The sequence below is a fragment of the Dipodomys merriami genome, unplaced genomic scaffold, assembly GCF_024711535.1.
Source record: "Dipodomys merriami isolate MVZ:Mamm:240054 unplaced genomic scaffold, mDipMer1.0.p SCAF_64, whole genome shotgun sequence".
Classification (NCBI taxonomy): Eukaryota; Metazoa; Chordata; class Mammalia; order Rodentia; family Heteromyidae; genus Dipodomys; species Dipodomys merriami.
In genome coordinates, this window is record NW_027206224.1 from 2,278,407 (window position 1) to 2,294,709 (window position 16,303).

Sequence of the window (16,303 nt, forward strand, 5' to 3'; positions counted from 1 at the left end):
TGCTATGGAAACAGTTCTTCGGCCCTCCTCCGCGCCTGGGTTTCTTCAATGCACTCTGGGAAATGCAGTCCATTTCTGTTTGCGGGCCTGGGCATGAGCGGCATTAAGACTACAAGTCCCAGAAGGCTGTGCAAAAAAACTGATTGTCTCTGGGGAATGTGGTCCCTACTGACAGACTCAGGAACGGGAGGGCGGGGCCAGAGGGACAGGAGACGTTGTCCCCACCCATGGGAAGCCTCCTGGGCGGGGCCTGAATCTCCATTGGCTACGTTGGCGCGGGAGGGGCGGAGTCAGAGGAATGAGGCGCGGAGCTGTTCGCCGCTCCAGGTGCTGAGTCCGAGGGAGGCTCCGGACGCGAGAGCCGCGGTAGCCGCAGCCGCTGCCGCAGCTAGAGCCGCCGCCGGAAAGCCGCGGCAGTGAGGACTCGGGAAGCGCCGGGTGCGCTGCCGCCGGGCACTGACAGCTTTCTTGAGGTGGGTGCTGCAAGAAATGCTTTTGTTTCATTGGGGAGGGGTGAAGGGGAGCCTGGGGAGTTGATGGGATGTGTCCTCGCCGCACTCAAGACCATCTGTCCTGGAGAGCTGCTGACTGGCCGCGGGCCTCCCGGTGGCGGGGTGCCCGAGGGCGGAGCAGCTTGGGTTAGGTTTGACGGTGGAGGGAGTTCTAGAGTGTAAGGGGCGAGGGCTGGAGGACCCTCTCCCCGTCTCTCTCCTGGGAGAGCATGGAAGGCTCGGAGCCTCCCTTCCCCAACGCCTGAAGTCGAGGCTGCTCGGATTGCTGAGGATGGAGGAGGTGTTTGGGGGACCCGAGGGATTGGGGGGGGAGGGGCAGGGGACCCTTCCCCACAAAGGGATCTGGAAACGATGGATGAGACCGCGGGACTCCTCCCCTCGGCTCAGACTCTCCTGGGGTTCGAGTTGTAAGGGAGGACCCCCCCCTCCTCCTGCAGCCAAGGTTTTGTAAAGCGGGGGCTCTTCTCCCTGACACTTGTACCCCCCTAGGATTTTTTTTTTGTGGTGAGCAAGATTGACGTTTGCAGGGGGAAGGGGGAGGTCGGGAGACCCCTCCCCACCTTGCTCAGAGTTGCTCATAAAGGAAAAGCATCAATGGATGCTCAGAGTCCTCCGTGCTCGGCCCAAGATCTGAGTAGCCTGGGGGTGGGGGTGAGGGGTAAGAAGAAGTAAGAGTGTCTGAGGGACCCCTCCCCACCCCGGTCCTAGCTCCCAGGCTCTATTCCACGTGGATCCAGGGCCCGATCCGTAGGAATGGAGACCACTCTTGCCCGCCCCGCCACACCCCAGAGAATCCGAGCTTCTGCACCCCAGCGGGGAGTCCGCCAGCCTCCCATGGGCACGTGCGGGGCAGGACGGGGCGCGTCCCCTCGCAAACATCCCGAAGCTCCGGGTCGATGTCCGTCCCCCCCACCCCACCCTGCCACCCCCCCCCGCGGCCACGGATCCTCGAGGGATGCTCGGCTCGCCGCGGTGGGGGGGGGGACGGAGGCGCGCCCCAGATGCGGTCTCCCGGGGGACATCGGCTCCCGGGGGTGCTGGGTTGTCGCACTCTGCCCAAGCATCCACGCGAGGACAAAGCGGCGGTCGCCGCACTAGCGGGCGTGCGCGGCGGGCTGGGCCAGGGGCGCGGCTGAAGCCGGGGCGGGGGGAGGCTCGGGCGCGGCACGGGCAGCTTCCGAGGAAACGTGCCAGGAGCCGAGCCGGAGACAAAGCGTTCCTGCTCCTCGCGGGCCCGCGCGAGCCGGGATGGAAAATCCCGAGGGAGGTGGAGGCTGCGCCGGGGCAGGGTGCAATGCCACACACCCTCCTCCTTTCCCACGCCCCCACCGCCCCCCTGGCTCTCCGTTGTGGGAGGGGCCGGGGGGTTGGAGGGATAGGAGTGGGCCAGGGTCCGGAGGGGGCATTCGGAGTGCCTCCCCCCATCCCATTAGGTCAAATTTGGCCCTGGGATGTGTGTGTGTGTGTGTGTGTGTGTGTGTGTGTGTGTGTGTGTGTGTGTGTCTGTGATGGTTTGGGTCTGAGGGTGAGTGTGAATGTTTGTGACTGAGTGACTACTGCCAATGTGGGCTCCAGTGTGTCATTCACGTGTGTGTCATGGTAAACCTGTGCATCTGGCTGTGTGTGTGAGAGGAAAGAGACAGAGACACAGAGAGGAAGGTGGAAGGAACTACTTACTGCTAGGCTTGGATACTGCTTAGGGCAATGACAATCACCCCTTCAGCTCTCCAAGCCACGGTAATGACCTAGATGCTTCAGGCTGTCTTGAGCCTAGCCTGCATCCTGGATATGGCCCAGCAAGAAGGATTTCACAAGGATGAGGAGTCCTCTTCAGCCCTTCTGGCACTTCAAGTTTGACCTGAACATCCTCACCAGGGCCCTACCCTTCCCAACCCTCTTGCTGTAATGGGTTCTGCCTCATCACTATCACAGGCTCCCAAGCCTATGGGGGGTTGTCTGCAGGGTCCCTTTTATGATGTATGTGGCCAGACAACTTTTGTCACTTTGGCCTCCAACCATGTCTGGAAGGGATGCAGGACTGTGGTTACTGGTAGTCACATTCAATCTCAGAAATAGCAGGTACAATAGCAGAGAGGTCAGAAGGGAGACATGGATTCCACTACAAGTGAATACCCCCACAGGATGAGCAGAACCTTCCAGACCCTCCCACTCCTGGCAGTTGACCCCACTTTCACAGCTCTTTTATGCCAAAGGCACTTTGATAATCTCCTTTGTGATAATCTCCCTTTGATAGGACTTGGGGCTAGAGGGTGGCAGTGGAAGCACAGATACCAGACAGTGGAACCAAGCCTGCCTGGTCCAGTCCCCTCAAGAAGCCACAGTCAGTATCCACAGCGCCCTCTGCTGGGAGGATGTCAAACCAAGGCATAATTTGACAACCAATACTCAAGAGTAGGTGTGGGCGGCTATTTGCTACAACCTCAAACCTTTTTCTTTGGGTTATTTCTCCATCTACCTTTGGAATCTTGATCTGCTTTGGTTTTGCATTGAGGGTTATTTTTTAATTGCTGAGGATCAAACCTAAGGCCTTATGCATGCGAGACACTCTCCCACTTAGCCACACACACCCTGACCTTAGGTCATCTATAGATCCTTCCAGCAAGTTCAAGTAGTAGAATTGCTATCCTTAGCACTACAGAACTTAAAAACATAGGGCTTGAAGGGCTGTATTTCTGTCCAGTTGAAGGTGGGCCTCAAATCCATCTTCATGATGCATGGCAAATATTTAGCAAGTCTGATGAGGTTAGAAATGGGTCTCTCCCATGCCTCTTCTGTTCCTTTCTCTTTTTTTCCCCTTTCCCACTTTTATCCTCTTCTCTTCCTCATTATTAAATATTAGTCAATAACACATTTTTCAAAGACAAGCCTTATTTTCCTCAATGATAATGTGGCCTAGAAAATGCAGACATCTGCAGGCTATTACTAAGTGCAGAAAGCTGTGAACACTGATTCTCCCAGGCTGGTGATGGGAGTGGGGGAGATGGATGAGGCATACTCAGTCCTAAAGCCTGCTTGATGGCATGTGTCTCTTCTGGAGTTACTCTGAAGGTATTTCACGCTGTCACAAAATTGTTAGAGCTCCTCAAAGGAGAGGAGGTATTTAAATACCTGGTATTGTTCTGACTTTGGCATCCATGTGATTTGCATTGAACTACGTGACTCAGTATCATAAAGTAAAAATAGGACTTAATTTCTTCCTTGCCTGTTCAGAAAGTGACTGCATATATAGTGTGTTGTGTTCTGCATTAGAGTGAAAAGCTAAATTGCTTCATAAATTGAACCACCTGCTTATCCTGATTAGAGAATAGTGTTTCACATCACCTACAGGCAATAACATTATTTTATGTTTCTTTTAATTCGTACCTGAATCTTTGTCTTGTAAAACATTTCCTCATGCTCATACATTATTGCTTTCACTTGACATTAATCAAGAATGTTTAATCCTTGTACTGAAGCCAAACAAATTAAATATCAGCAGATACAGGAAGGATGTGGGTGGCATTTCTGTTCTTTTGGGGCTCAAAAAAAGTCTTAAAGTTCATAGGGAAGGAAAAATGGACTCTTAAGGTTCAGTAAACATTGTGGGTGGAGTTAAGGCTTTCTGAGGAAAGGATCCTTAGAAATTTCCAGGAGGGATGGTCAGATTGAAGAATCTCTGCATGAATACCCGTGGCAGCGAGCATGTAAATGACAGTATGCATGCTGGGAGTTAAGACTGTAGTCTTAGAAATTCCAAATCTCTGCTCTAATACAGGATTCCCTGTATTAGAACCTGGGATTCCCCAGGTTCCTCCTGGTAGAAAAGCAGACCCTGAGCAGCTATGAAGCGGAGCTGTCCAAGGTTCTGGAATACTGGCCTCAGCCTGCCTTGTAGGAAGGATTACAGGGCAAGAAGCGTTTAGGACCATAGCTTCGGTGAGGCTTTCCCTGGAGCGGATCACAGAAGGGAACAGGAGGAAACAGAGCTGTAGAGGATTACTGCATCACTTTGAATGAACCCCTTGGCAATCCCTATTTAAAGAATTACAAGCTAATAATAAGAGGAAACATTTTCTGAGTCAGGCTCTTTGCATGCAAGAATGTATTTAACCCTGACAGCTCTGAGAGGTAAGTGCAAACAAAGGTTTGAAAGAAAAGATTACAAAGTTTAGGGTCCACCAAGTTCTCTTAAACTCTAGCAACACCCTCTCCCACACACATACCCTTGACATGTCTTTCCCTACTACTATTATAGAAACAAAATAGAATTATTGGATTGTCCTATAGACAATTTGGTTCTAGCCACATTTTAGAGGAATTGGGGACTAACTAGGATTCAGACATAAATCATAGAGTACTTTCAAGTTCAGAAAAAATATTGCCATTCTTTGTCTTATCCTTGTAAAAGGCTTGTTGCCTCAACACTGTTACCATAGAAGGCAGTGTAATCTCCATCATGACCAGCAGCCCAAGACTTTCTTTCTAGAGGGGAACATTTTCACAGGAAGTCAGTTCTCAATGCTGGCGAAGTGAATGATTTTTTTTTTCTTTTTAAGAAAGCAAGGAGACACACACAAAAGCTCTAAGAAGGCTATTTTTAGACAGTGCATATAGAAGCAAAGCAATAGAGTTTATCTTTATTTTCTAGCTTCCCTTTTCAACGCTGAGGATACCTGGATATTGTTAGGAAGTGTCTTTCGCTTCTTCTCATTCTCACATTTTCACACAATGCCTCTAACACCTAAATAAAACTTTTCTTTGTCTTACTTAGAGAAAGTAAGACATTCATGCCTGTGCTTCTATCATCCAGCCCTGCTCTACCTTCACTTGTGGCTGCCAGACTTTTTGGAAGCTGGCAAACCTCCTGTCCTCTATTTCTCCTAGGGTAGCAGTAGCAACTGCTCCAGTCTTACCACACACAGGAGCTTGTGTTCAAGAACCTCCCCATTCAATAAATGTACCCTTGGGCATCTAAAGTGGGCAGAAAGAAATAGATTTTTTTTCTTTTCGCTGGGCATTGGTCTGCATAACACTCAGATAGAAGGCCTACTCTTTCAAGAAAATGCCTTCCCTCAGACTGGATCTTCATCCCATTTCGGAGTGATTTCTGTCCCTTCTAGGCTGGGGCTTTGCAAGGCTCTGACGCAAGACAGGAAGGCTGCTTTGTGTTTCCCTAAGGCACTTGGAGGCTGAGGACCTGGCTCCCCATCTGGTCTGCTCTGACTCATATGACTGTGGACAGATTTGATTGTTTTCTTATTTAGAGTCATTAATGAACTCTTCTCCGCATTAGAACAGCATGTAATAAGACACCATTTGTAGGGGTCTCTAGGCAGGCCTGCCTAAGGTTGAATACCATCTCCTTTGCTAACATAATCAGGAAATAGCTTTTAAGTCTTCAGAAAGCTTGTATTGTCAAGATGTTCACCCAATATAATGAAGGAAACAAAACATGGCGTTCATTGCTAAGGCTGCTTTAGTTATTCTGGCAATAACCAGGGGACCCAGAGTCCCCCAAAGGAGAACTGGTTTTACATTTATTCCACACATATTTCTTGTGCCTGCAATGTGCCAGGCATAGAACTGCACACAGGAAACACAAAACCAACTTAGCATAAGCTAAATTGACATATAGAAATATTGAGTGGAACAGGGAAACGATGCAGAAACTCTAAAAGGAGTACTGCTGCTAGCAGGAGTTGTTTTTGTTTTTGAAGAAATGAAAAGAATCTTAATAATCGCAAACCATGATCTCCTTTTTATCATAAAGAAAGAGGCTAAGGGAATTTGAAGGTTGCTCTGGCCTCATCTCCAGTTAGTGGCAAAGGTAAAGCTTAGAAACGGGTTTCGCAACACCTAATGCACGTTCTTTCCACTGTCCTAAACTGCAGCTCTGCTCATCACATGATTCAAAGGGCACATTTCCATGATCACAGCCTTATATGATCCAATTCCACAGCAAAACCTAAATTTGAAACAAACACAAAAGAGGAAAACTATTAAGTATTGTCTGTGGTGTCCAATATGGTAGCCCCTAGCTAGCTATTGAACACTTGAAATGTTACAGGTTGAAACAATGTGTTTAAAAGTAAGCTGTGAACCAATGGCTGACACTTGTAATCCTAGATCTTGAGATACTGAGATCAGGAGGACTAGGGTTCAAGGCTAAGTTGGGCAGGCAAATCTAAAAGACTTGAAGTGGAAGACACTGGGCAGGGTGGGTGTGGGCCTGTCATCCCAGCTATAATGGAAAGCAGAAAATAGGAACATGGAGACCCAGGTGCATTCGTGGGCAAGAAGCTTGACCCTATCTCAAAAATAACCAGCATAAAGAAGGGCTGGAGACGTGACTCAACAGTAGAGCACCTTTCTAGCAAACATGAAGTTCTGAGCTCAAACCCTAGTACCTCCAAAAATAAAATAAAATATACTATTAAAATGAATTTCACTTGGCTTTTTTACTTTTCAGATGTAGCCTTTGGAAAATATATGGCAGTTAGGGGTGCAGTTCGGTCGTGGAACTTACCTACTAGCATGTGCAAGGCCTGGGTTCCATCTCTAGCACCAATTATATGGAGGAATTGGGGAGGGATTTTTCTTCACAAACCAGCACTTAGCCAAGTAGATTTTGTAATCAGCCAGTTTAAACTCTGGATGTCCCATTTGGGCTGTGTGAGTCTAAGCGTTCATTTCCTCATCTGTAAAATGACAATGAAGAGGCTGCCACCTAGGGTTGTGAGTAAAATGTTAGACTACTTAAACCAGTAACTGGTCCACAGGTAAGATTGACTAAATACCATTGTTCAAAAGGAAGGTTGTAGAATCTTAAAGGACAGGAGCAACAGGAAGGAGAACAAATAGGCAATTTTCAGATAAGCAAGAGTTAAAAGTTACAACATGATTGAAAACACTTGCTAAGTCAAGAGTTAGCATGATGTGGGCCATGTTTTCTTGCAAATGATGTTGAGGGAAGATTTCAAGCCATTTACATAAACATACAATGAATAAGCAAATTAACTAACTGCATTATGCACAGGTCTTGACTTCTGCTAATGAGTTAAGGAAGAAAGAGAATGATTAGAGGATGCTCGTTCCAGATGTCTCAAGAACTCTTGAGTCTTCTGGACTCCAGGCTTTCTCAGGGGAATGAAAGCCTTGTGCTTTTGGGGAAAATTCCTGGACAAGAACCTAATATACCCGAGGTCAAGATCATTTTACCACACCCATAGGCCTTGGTCCAAACACTGAGTCTATGCTAATAAAAATGAAAGAAAGGAAAAAAAAAAAAAAAGACCACTGAGCCGTGGTTTCCTCTTCTGCAAAATGGAGATGATACTAGCTCTTTTGCAGGTTATGGTAAGGAGGAAGTAAGATAATGCAAATAAAATACCTAGTACATAGTAGGCACTCAATAAATAGTAGTAGCTATTACTACAGGGGACTTCAGATACTTCTTAATAGAGAGCTCTCTGTTCTTGGCAGAGAATTTTCTGATCACCATTTCCAGAGCCTTTTCAACAATTCTGCCGGCTTTCTTTCCTATCCTCACTTGGTCTGTGAGGGGGCTGAAAGGACAGTTTTGCAGAATTAAATGTGTCTATGCAAAAATGTAGGGTTGTCTCCATAGCTCTGAGCACACTCTACACAAATTTATATGTTCTCTGTTGAATTAGCACATAGGAAGTTCTTTCTCTGGGAGAGGAGGCAGATAGCAAAATGGACATTGTTCTCCATCATGCTCAGCCTGAAGTTTTGACATCTTGGCCTTGGTGTTTAGGAGCACTGTCCATGCAATTTTGCTTTAAAAAGAAAGGACATGGCCAGGCGTCAGTGACTCAAGCCTGTAACCCTAGCTACTCAGGAGGCTAAAATCTAAGGATCCTGATTCGAAGCCAGCCTAGGAGGAAAGTCTGTGAGACTCTTATTTCCAATTAACTAGCAAAACACTGGAATAGGGCTGGGAAGGTGGCTCAGTGGTAGAGCACTTGCCTTGCATGCATGAGGCCCTGGGTTCGATTCCTCAGCACCACATAAGCAAAAAGAAAAAAGCCGGAAGTGGCGCTGTGGCTCAAGTGGTAGAACACTAGCCTTGAGCTGAAGAGCTGAGGGACAGTGCCCAGGCCCAGAGTTCAGGCCCCATGACTGGACCCAAAAAAACAAAAAAACAAAACAAAACAAAAAAAAACACTGGGATATAGAGCTGTGGCTCAAGTGGTAAAGCACTAGCCTTGAGCAAAAACGTTCAGGGACAATGCCTAGGCCCTGAGTTCAAGCCCTAGGATCAGCACAAACAAACGAATGAATGAATGACTAGAAGAGACATAGCTCTGGAAGCCAAAGTTTCAAAATCATGTCTACTTACCTTGTAGGACAGGCCATAGGCCCATTGTTACTGTTTTTGACCATGCCTTCTTTCAAAAATTGGCATTTTCAAAAAAGACGAATAATTGTCATAAAAGGTTGGCCTTTTAGACTGTTGAAATATACTTTAAGCTTAGGTTAACAGAGCATGTTGGACTATAAAGCAAAGACATTCAGCTCAGTCAGTGCCACAGGAAGTTTGAGCTGAAGACTAATACAGTTGGGTTTCCTAGGTCGAAGTGTGATAGATTAGATGGATCTTGATTCAGGCTCATTCCTGGTTTTGTTGATAAACTCTTATCCCTAAGGGACCAAGTGCCAGTGCCAAGTCCTTTGGACATCATGTGGTTCTTGAAGTGTGCATGGTTTCCCAAGCATTCACTCTTTTGTTGACTCAAAAAATGCTGAACAGTGTGGAGCTGGAGGCCAGGGGGAGGGATGTATTTTTGAGAATCTTTTCCCTAGAAGGATCCTCAAGGTTAGGCTAGGGAGAGGAGTGGTACGCGTATGCACAGTAAACCAGTGATCAAAGGCTGAAGTAACCACAGGAGTCTGGGTTAAAGAGGATTGGCTATGGTAGCAGGAAAGCTGTCTAAGAGTCTGAATTTCATTTTCCTCACCAAATATGTGATTTTGTTGGGTAAGTAACTTTCAGCTTTTGTTCTTCCTTTCCTTTCTTTCTTTCCTTCTTTCTTTCTTTCTTTCTTTCTTTCTTTCTTTCTTTCTTTCTTTCTTTCTTTCTTTCTTTCTTCCTTCCTTCCTTTCTTCCTTCCTTCCTTCCTTCCTTCCTTCCTTCCTTCCTTCCTTCCTTCCTTCCTTCCTTTCTTTTTGTTGGTGGTGGGGCTTGAAATCTTGGCCTGAACGCTGTCCCTCAGCTCTTCAGCTCAAGGGAAGCGCTCTACCACTCTATAAATAAATATAACCCAGACCTCAACTTAGGTGACGTGACTGCACAGCATGCACTTAACCACTCTGATCAAGGTTCAAGGTTAGCAGGAATGCAATAACTATTTGAAGGAGAGAGTGATAACTATCTGAGGGAGGGCACTTGTTGGGAGATCTTCTGCTTGTTTTTCAGGAGTGGGTACAATATGGAAAGATGCTGAGGGATGAATAGAGTGAGGAGAAAATGAAGATAGGAGTTTCTATAGGAAGTGGATATCTAAAAAGACTTGAATAGCCAGACATCTGTGGCTCATGTCTGTAATCATAACTACTCAGCAGACTGAGATCTGAGGATTGCTACATGAAGCCAGCCTGGGGCAGGAAAGTCTGTGAGACTCTTATCTCCAATAAACCACCAAAACAAAAAGCCACAAGTGGAGCTATGGCTCAAGTGATAAGAGTGTCAGCCTTGAGGAAAAAAAAAAAAAAAGACCTCAAGGACAGCCCAGGCCCTGAGTTTAAGTCCAAGGACACACACACACACACACACACACACACACACACACACACACACACACACACACACACACACACACACACACACACACACACACACACACACACACACACACACACACACACACACACACATCTTTGGTCATCAGAATAACAAGTATTAGAGAACCAAATGTGTTCATAGGCAAAGAAAGATATGGAAAATCTCCAACTACCAGTTTGTGGCATCTCATGGAATGTAGGCATTTTGAGGCAGTGTTGAGCCTGCTCACTGAGCATGCCCAAAGCCAGAACTCATGGAGGGCCTAGCCAAATAGTGCCACTGGCCAGCTCTTCACTTTGCAAAGAATTTGCATGGCCTTTTCTCTTCACAAAAGCCCTTGGAGGGAGAAGGATGGGTGGCCTGATGCAAGGTCTGCTGCTTGTGTCAAGTGGCGGGGAGCAGGGACTGCCAGGAAGCACAGATGCCAAGCACAGCTGTGGAGCCCAAACCCAAGCACAAAGCTTAGGAGAGCCCTCCTCTATGAGGAGACACAGGAGGTTTGCTCCCTGGGCTGAACTCATCTCCCTGTGCAGAAAGGTCCTTTGGTGTGTGGTTCCCAGTGACACTTCCCCAAGCGGCTACCTCCCAGGGTGGACACAGTGAGGGCATCAGTCAAGGTCATTGCAAATCTCAGCCTTTTTTGGGCACTTGTCAGTAGTGGTTTCCTCCCAGGTTAGAGGGCTTGTTTCCCAAATGGAGATTTTTCTGGACTACCTCTCAATCACATGCTGCTTATTTTTTCTATATGCAGCAGAGCTGGAGACTAAACCCCATTCTCTTCAGGCTGGTGAGGAGAAGAAAAATCTCTTTTTCTGTTCTAATGGCTGCAGTCTCAATCTGCACCAGATTTCTCTCCATGACTACGCTTCTATTAACAATGGAAAACAAAGACAGGAAGGGAGCGGGGAATGGATGCAACACTTCTTCCAAGAGGCACCTGCAGTTCCGTGGAGGAGGGGGGGGGGGCTTTTACAGCTCTGAGAGAATCCCTTGATGAGTAAAAGAGGGGTTTGATGTACAAGATGATAGAAGATGAAAGAGATCATGGTGCCTCACTGTGTTTTCTTTGAAAAGTCAGGCTAGGATTCCAAATGCCCTCCACAGTTCTGAAAGCCTAAATACAGAGGTGGCCAAGGCCATGACGATTTTTGCCAGATTGTCTAGTGATAAGTCCCTAGGATTTATAAACATCTCACTAATGAGAAATGATGAACGGTTGACTTTGGTAACAACGAATGTGTGTCTACACATGCTAAATGCCCCAGGGTTGGATAGTGACTCCTAAAGAACAAAATAAAATCGAGTTGGGGAATCAGAAGAATAATAACTCATGGGTGTTTGGAACAGCTGGGTGTCAGAAAGTAGGGCTGTGCAGTTACTCAAGGCAGCTTTATTAGCCAGCCCCCATTTTGCCTGATCATTCTGAACTCAAGGTTTTGATGTGCCAGTTGTTGGAAGCGTCTGTGATGTGGCCCCTCTCACACAGTAGGTGCTTGGCAGCCGTTCTCACACCTAGCTCTCTGCTAGGAATTTGAGAGAGAGCAATGGTGAGACAATCTCTATCCTTAGGAAGTCATTTTTTTTGTTGTTGGTCATAGGGCTTGAACTCTGGGCTTGTTCTAAAACAGAACAGAACAGAAAGCTGGGTGCCAGTGGCTCATGCCTATAATCCTAGCTACTCAGAAGGCTGAGATCTGAGGCTCATGGTTCAAAGCCAGCCCAGGCAGAAAAATCCCCATGAGACTCTTATCTCCAATTAACCACTCAAAAACAAGAAGTGGAACTGTGGCTCAAAGTAGTAGTGTGGTAAGCAAAAGAGCTCAGGGACAGTGCCCAGGCCCTGAGTTCAAGCACCATGGCTGACAATAATAATATTAATAGGAGTACTACTAGTAGTAGTAGTAATAGAACAGGAGTGCAGGGCAGGAAGTGTGCAAATGAAATGGCCACCCTTCTAGGTGCTTCCTTACACCTTTGGAACAATGTAGCCTAACAGGTAAGGCAAATTGGATCTCATAAATTTTACTTACCGTATCTAATATTGGGTCTAAGCAGACCTAGATGTGAAGGCTCATGGAGCAGCACTCTAGAGGCTAGGTAGGCAAAGTGTGAGTTTGAAACCAGCCTTGATCCCATAATAGATATGTGTTAAAAAACAATGAAAACGCACTTTTGAGATCCTTTGCCTGCAATTAGAGCATCCACCACAAGGGGCAGCAGGAAGCAGTGTAGTCTAAGCAGCCATTGCTCCAGACAGGAATGCTATGTTGAACAAAGTATAGGGTTTTTTTTATTGTTTTTTTCAATTCTTAAACCTTTAGAACACAATTTAAAAATTAATTGTTAAAGTTATTCATTTTAATTGGTACACTATATTTGTGTATATGTTAAAGAAGTATAATTCAACATATGTATATAATTTGTAATAATCAAATTAGAGTAATTAACATTTCCATCATAGAGAGACTGCACATTTAATAGACCCAAGCTGTGGTAACCTATATAGAGTTTAGTGGAGGGCTGTGAATTCATCAGCATTCATTTAACAAAGTCCATTGTGTGCCTACTGTGGACAAAGCACAGCCCAAATGTTCCTGCTCTTAAGTAGTCAAGTACGGAGACAGATAATTACAGTGCAGCAAGATAAGTGGTATAATGAAGGGATGGGCAGAGAGCACTCAGAGCATAGAAGAGGGACTCATTTTGCCAGCAGGAACACACACACACACACACAAACACACACACACAAACACACACACATTTCTGTGTGCTGGGGCCAGATGTTCACATCTGAGTTAGAATATTTACACGAACATGAGGAGGAGGAAAAAAAAAAAAACCAACACACTGGAATATATGAGGTGCTGTAAGGAATTTAGATTGGTCTTTTGGATAACTTTGGACCTGTGGGGATGGACACTTCCATTTCTGGTCCTTAGCTTCCTAAACTGAGGTTCTCTGATCGCTTGGCAGCGCCATCCTGACAGTGTGGGCTAGAATGACATGCGAATTAGAGTGATGGCTTTGCTCTCCAGGGGCCAGGGCTGGCCTTGTCCCAGCCCTAAAGGCCTCTTTGGCACCTGCTTGTCTAGATCTATGTGCTGCTATCTCTTCATTCTGGCTGAAATGTTCCAGGATATCATAGCTAGGATTCTGGTCCCAGGAACTCAGTGTCTGTGAAGAATTAGCCTTTGGTGTCCAATGGAAATGGACTAGCTCTCCTGAGGTGCTATTTGGCTGTACCATCCCCAGAAGCTAGCCTGGCCCCGCCAAAGCACTAACCACTGCTGTGCTGTCCTACCTTCTTCTCATCAGCAGATTGACCTCTTGTCTGTCCCTGAGGCCACTATTGAAAAGCTTTGGCTAGGTGCTGTGGCTCATACCTATAATCCTAGCTACTCAGAAGGCTGAGATCTGAGGATCAAAGTTTGAAGTCAGCTTGGGCAGGAAAGTTCATGAGACTCTTATCTCCAATTAAGCACTAAGTGGAGCTGTGGCTCAAGTGATGGAGCACTAGCCTTGAGCACAAAAGCTTAAGGACAGCACTTAAGCCTTGAGTTCGAGCCCAGGGACAAGCATACAGAGAAAGAGAAAGGAGGGGGGGGAGGTAGGGAGGAAGGGAGGGAGGGAGGAAGGAAGGGAGGAATGGAAGAAAGAGAAAGCCTTGACTCAGTCAGGTAAAGGATTTCTGGTGTCAGGTCAGGCCCACAGCTGCCTTTGAAGACCTCTAGAAGACAAGGCCCTACCTGGCCTGTGTTTCCCTCTATAGACCTTCTTAGGCATCAGACAGTCTGATCAATTCAGGCCAGCCCCCACCCTGTTTTTTCCCAAACCCTATACCTCGCCATCTGTGGCTACAGTAGCACATTAGTGTTAGGGGATTTGGAGAAGCAAACATCTTAATAAATTGAAAAATGCCAGCATTTTTAGAAGTAAACCACTTTAAACTGCTAATTGTACTATAGAGAGTTTTAAAATACAGTACGCTAGAACTGTGCCTTGTTAAGTCAGTAGACAAATAGAGGCACCCAGAAAGCCTTTCCTGAAATGCCATTTACAAGTCTTTTAAAGATTGTTTGCGTACGTAGGGTATTTCATGCCTGAGTCTGATATACTCTGAACAACCTGTCTAGTCAAAAACCCAGCTCATGTCCCCTGTACCCTCACTCTGGTCCCTCAGCCCCAACCCCTCTTCTTCAAAGAGCTCACCCTCACCAGCTGGGACTACATTACTCAGACTGCCTTTCTCACTCAAGAGCCAGCAGAGCCTGAACAAGGGGCTTCCATAACACAGGTAGTGTAATGACACTTTCTTCCTCTGCCATCCTCTCCATTGACAAACATCCTCCTCCCCTGGCGAGGGTCTGGCTGTCTCTCATCTCTCTGGAAGCACCTACTCAGAGTAGCCCACCTCTCTCCGGCTCTAAGCATGCCCGACTCCCTTCCCAGACTCAGCAAACAAAGCAAAATCAACATAGGGCCTTGAAAGCTCTTCTGCAGAGGATGCTGCCTTCACTAAAGGAGATGAGAGGGGCCGGCTGAGATAAGCAGGGCTGCTTAGAAACTGAACACAAAGACAAATTAAAACACTCCTTGGAAGCAATAGAAGGCAGATCAGTGGAGTGAGAAACAAGATGTCTCCCTGCCCAAATCACTGCAGAAGAGAAAAGAAGAAATTATCAGCGGTGGCTCCAAAGTCAGAAAAGAAAAGGAAATACAGAAAACACAAGAGGCCACCCGGAATGATTATGACAATAAATGTAATCGTTTAACACTCTCTTGACAGAAGACAAAGGTTCCCAGGTTAAATTAATACAAGAGACTCACCTAAAATAAAACAGCTCCCAGGGCAGGCAAAGCTATAGCAGGTAAATGCAAACAAAAGGAAAAGCGTGAGTGGCTATATCAGACAAAGCACAATTTAAGGCAATAAGCAGTGTCAAACAGGATAAAAAGGGTAATTTTATATTCATAGGAGCAATTGTGAAGGCATGACTGTTCTGAACAGTTGTACACTCAGTACTTTAGCATCAAAATACATGAGGAAAATCTGTTACAAGAAATACAAGAAGCTGGCCAAATGACAGTTGTGGGCATAAATTTGCATACTACTCTCAGAACCTGACATCAAGTAGCCAAAACATATATAAAAATAGAAAGGAGTAATGTCATGAAGATTGAACTAAAAGGTGGATACTGACTTTGATATGGGTCTTCAGCATGTTTTAAGAGATCACCATAAATTGATGCTTGTGATACGAATGTTAAATTTAAGACATATTTTATGTATAGTATAATTATAACCACAACTTAAAAAACCCAAAGCCACTGAAAAGCCACTGAAAGAAAATACACCAAAATGTTAACATTTGGTGTGTTTAACAAGGTTGGAATTTAGATATTTAAATTTTTTCTTTCCACTTCTCCTTCCAGTGTTCTTTAGTGATCTTATACTATTTTACAACTTTAAAAAATGAAGTAAATTATGTAACTGTAACCACCTTGTATACCACCTTTATAATAACAATAAAAAACGTTAAATGAACTAAAAAGAAAAAGAGATAGAGGAAGACTCATCCTCCTAGCATAAGGGTTATGATTTTCAAGATTTAAGATAATATAGGGGGCTGGGAATGTGGCTTAGTGGTAGAGTACTTGCCTAGCATGCATGAAGCCCTGGGTTCAATTCCTCAGTACCACCTAAACAGAAAAAGCCAGAAATGTCACTGTGGCTCAAGTGGTAGCCTTGAGCAAAAAAGGCTTATTGACAGTTCAAGCCCCTGGACTGGCAAAAAAAGAAGAAAGAAGAAAGAAGAAAGAAGAAAGAAGAAAGAAGGAAGAAGAAGAAAGAAGAAGAAGAAGAAGAAGAAGAAGAAGAAGAAGAAGAAGAAGAAGAAGAAGAAGAAGAAGAAGAAGAAGAAGAAGAAGAAGAAGAAGAAGAAGAAGAAGAAGAAGAAGAAATGGTCAAGGAAGATTAGAGTAAATC

The 16,303-nt window shown here is 45.7% G+C and overlaps 1 protein-coding gene across 1 annotated transcript in view; it reads left to right on the forward strand.

Annotated features, from left to right (window-relative positions):
* Window positions 1-344: 344 nt before the first annotated feature.
* LOC138815377 (sphingomyelin phosphodiesterase 3-like) overlaps window positions 345-16,303 on the forward strand; it is a 92,086-nt gene continuing 76,127 nt past the window's right edge. The window contains exon 1 of the mRNA XM_070004728.1: window positions 345-473. The gene's annotated coding sequence lies outside the window, so the exon portion shown is untranslated. The remainder of the gene's footprint in view (window positions 474-16,303) is intronic.